Source organism: Squalius cephalus (assembly GCF_949319135.1).
Source record: "Squalius cephalus genome assembly, chromosome: 12".
NCBI lineage: Eukaryota > Metazoa > Chordata > Actinopteri > Cypriniformes > Leuciscidae > Squalius > Squalius cephalus.
In genome coordinates, this window is record NC_137133.1 from 23,360,073 (window position 1) to 23,364,141 (window position 4,069).

The window sequence follows — 4,069 nt, forward strand, 5'->3', positions numbered from 1 at the left end:
TCATCTTGCATGGGCGTAGATTACGCGGGGGACGCGTCCCCCCCACTTTTTATAAAATGTAAATTCGTCCCCCGCACTTTTTCATAGGGCAAGTGTGTCCACGACAAGCTGAGGTTTTCGCGGATGTCTATAGCCTACATCGAGATTTAAAATCCAAAGAGTCAAGGGGTGTTTCTCAATATGCGTTCTTCAGCAATCTTGCATCCTTGTGTTCTCGTTTTACGTCATCATAACCGTCGAAGTTCAGACCCAATTCTCAAGAACGCAAGTACAGAGGACGCATGAAAGAACCCGGATGTGTTCTTGATACCGAGGATGCATCGAATGCAGACTTGAGCTAGTACTCGCCTGGTGTCCCAGAAGTCATTGCGGCCGGTTCCGAGTTCGTTCTTCCAAGGAAGCTTGGCAAGACCGGTCTCCACGAGAACACAAGTCCGTTCTCTGCGTTCTTGGAATTGAGAAACAGCCAAGGATAGTCTATCTACACTGAAAAAAATGAGTCGTTGGATCAAAGTAAAAAAATTACTTCAACTTGTTACAAGTAATCGGTTTACTTTATCTCAACTTAAAAAAATTCATTTACTCAAATCACATTTCCATAGTCAACTTAAAGTAAAAATACTCTTTCAACCAAAGAGATTTGTTTAATTAGCATTAAATTAAAAATTATTATTTGGATTAACTTAATTTTTTAAAACTTTTATATATTAAATATCAAAATAAACACAAAACAAAATTACAAACATGAAATATCACCAAATTTTTGTCTGAAAAAATAAGCCTTTTACACTCTGGAATCAAACATTTAACTGTTTATTTAGTGCAATCTTCCAACAAACTCACAGAAACCAGAATTTCCACTTGTTAAAACATGTGATGCATTTGATTTACAAAAGTCAATACTGAAACCGTTTTAGTGCATGACTTAATAAATAAATAAATAAATAAATACATTCAATAATAAAACCGTCAACAATGTAATTTTGTACAACAACAAAAAAAACATCCATCAATAAATGTATACATCAATTCCATTTGCTATAGTAAAATTGTCACTTGACATTTCAGATTATCTTGCATTAAATTTAGGAATGTAACAGAAAACATTGAAAAGCCCTTAATATGGCATTGATAAATCCAATGTAACATCAATTCATTGAAAAAAAAAAAAAAAACATTGAAACAAATCAACATTGAAAGCTCCTTAAAAGACATGACATGCAGGAACATTTAAAGGGTTAGTTCACCAAATTAAAATATTTTCAATGAGATCTGAGAGCTGTCTCACTCCTTCATAGGTTGCTATGTAATTTCATTCTGCCGGCCAAGACAAGTTAGTAAAGACATTGTTAAAATAGTCCAAGTGACTACAGTGGATCAACCTTAAGTTTATCAAGCGACGAGAATACTTTTTGTGTACAAAAAACAAACAAAACTTTCAACTTTATTCAACTATTATAAAGTACACCACGACACCAAGAGCACCACGACACATGCGCGAGAACTGAGAAGATGACGCTCACGATCATTTGATGGAAAAGGCTGAAAGGTAAGCCATTCATTTAGCAGCATTGGCAAGGAACTTGTACGTTTTCTCGTTGGTTTTTCACGATTCGGACATCCAGTAAATGCACACTTTAGAACCATTTTAAACACTACATCGAGACCCATCTGCGGCATCTTCTCAGTTCTTGCGCATGCGTTGTGTTGCTTTTGTGAACACGTCAAGAAGATGAACGAAAGTCTTACAGGGATGGAACAACTTGAGGGTGAGTAAATACTGACAGAATTTTCATTTTTGGATGAACTAACCCTTTAAAATCCATTTGCATCTTCGCTATGTCCATGACAATTTTTTGAAAGGCCTCAAAGGTATATTTAAGTACTTCAGGATACCTCAAGTTCTCAGTACGTGATTCCAAACATCATGGCACAAGCAGATGCAACTGAGGACAACTCATGTAAAACCTCAATACCATCAATGACAATGCTGATGTCCAGGGGAGTGCTTAGACCATCACTTAGACCATCAACTGTCCAAGTTCTCTCTGTGCTTCATCTTTCTGGCCAATCTGAAAGACACACAAGCAACAAAAAAAAAAAAAAAGAAAATTCTTACTCAGAGAGCTAATTCATAAATTCAACTGCTCTTACCAAAAAGAGACCAATTACTTACCGTTATCTTCTGACTGGACTACAATGACTCCAAACTGTTGTCTTTCAACATCTGTATCTTAAAAAAAGACAAACACAGCAATCACCAACTTTCATAAAGAATATTAAAATGCATGGATATGCTTTTGCACCTAAGAGCCAAAAATTTTGCAAGTTTAGATATTTATAAATAATACGTTAAATAAGTTGGTGTAATTTGAATGTTTATCAATAATTATTTTCAAAGTTGCAAAGATGTCATCATGTCATACAGACTTCATAAAATAATGTATTTTGTGTAACGTATTATGTAATAGGTCATTGCGTGCGTGTATGCATGTTTAAACTTTTATGACGTAATCGGAACCTACTGCAGTGTGTTAAAACTTCAACAACGTAATTGATCAATCAAGTATTTACCATATATTTATTCTTTTAAGGTTATACAGTAGTATGTATATATGAGGCTACTGTCACTTTAAGAATTAACACACATACCAACAAAGACAAACTCGATTTTTTGGCAAATGTTTAAGACACAATCAAATGTGTTAAAGTGAATACTTGACTAGGTAGACATTTTCAATTAAAATAAAATATCTATGACCATTCAAACGCCATATGACACTAAAAAGAACTCAATTCAGTGCTGTGCAATATATTGATAAAGTGTAAATTCTCTGATGTCCACTTTGAATTCAAACTTTGAATTATTTAATAAAACACGTTTGCATTAATCAGTTAACTGATCCTCATGTGATTATAAATGTATGATAGAAACAAACTTAACTTAATTTGTAAGATTACTCACCATATGTAATTGTGTGTCCACCATGAGGTTATCCTGCAGCAAAAGAAGATGATGGTCGAGAAGAATTGTGTCCGTGCGTGGTCACTCACGTGGCTTAAACAGAATGCAAACTTGTCATTTGATTTGAAGCATAATCACACCAACTTAACTGTTGCTTGACTCATTTTAAAGTATTAACCACTATTGCTACTTTATTTTTTCTCATTCACCATTGTTTCTACATCAATCAAATGTCAGAAACTTATGCAATCCACTCAATGAACGAAATGTAGATACGCAATGTATTATATCTAACGTTACAATCTCTACCGATAGTAACAATTATATACTATTTTAGGGGTTTTCCTGTATCAAAATGAGTTGAAGGTGGTAAAATCCTGCTTGGAAAATAGGTATCTGAACTTGGGCTGTCACGATTATTAAATTTGGTAGACGAGAAGTTTTACCGCGACGCGCTGTTTGAATGCTGAATGGAGAATGATTGACAGCTGCAACGGAGGGAAGACGAGTTAGAGCAAACTTTAATTTAACGATGTAAAATTTCTTCTGTCCCTCACAACAAGATATGAAATGGCTTTACACCACTTAAATCATTATATTATAATTTGTGAATGATTGAGTAACAATATTTCTGATTATTTATCGCGACAGGCCTAATCTAAGCCTGTCTGAGTTTTGAGGACAGCCGGATAGGGCACGCCATTTGACGGAGGCGGTCACCTTGTAATTCTCAATGCAGGAAAAACCCAAATAAATAATGTAATTAAAAGTCCACAAATTATCTAACATAACTAACGTTACTTAAGTATCTATTATGGCTACCCATCGTTACTAGGCCTAACAGTTATAGCTAACATTAACTGTAGCCTACACTTAAAATATCAGATGACTCTGACCAAAACAGATATTCAACCAAACACATGCATGAATGCATTGAATTCTACTTTAATATTATACAAATGTATATCAACGGCGATAAAACTTAAATAAAACTTATTTTTAGGATTACTCACCAATACTGTGGATCCGCAACGGTCTTCATACAGCAAAACAAGATGGCGGCCGAACAGAAAATTCTCGACCCAAGCTTGATGACGTCAGTAG

General features: G+C 34.8%; 1 long non-coding RNA gene across 2 annotated transcripts; it reads right to left on the reverse strand.

The window, feature by feature from the left end:
* Positions 1-1,866: 1,866 nt before the first annotated feature.
* LOC307168765 lies at positions 1,867-3,021 on the reverse strand. 2 transcript variants are annotated; one of them, XR_013822978.1, is made up of 3 exons: positions 2,966-3,021; positions 2,177-2,233; positions 1,867-2,072 (listed from the first exon to the last, which is right to left on the reverse strand). It is a non-coding gene; the product is annotated as an uncharacterized lncRNA (long non-coding RNA). The 2 variants fall into 2 exon arrangements; XR_013822979.1 differs by lacking the exon at positions 2,966-3,021 and having other exon boundaries at positions 2,177-2,244.
* Between the last annotated feature and the right edge of the window lie 1,048 nt (positions 3,022-4,069).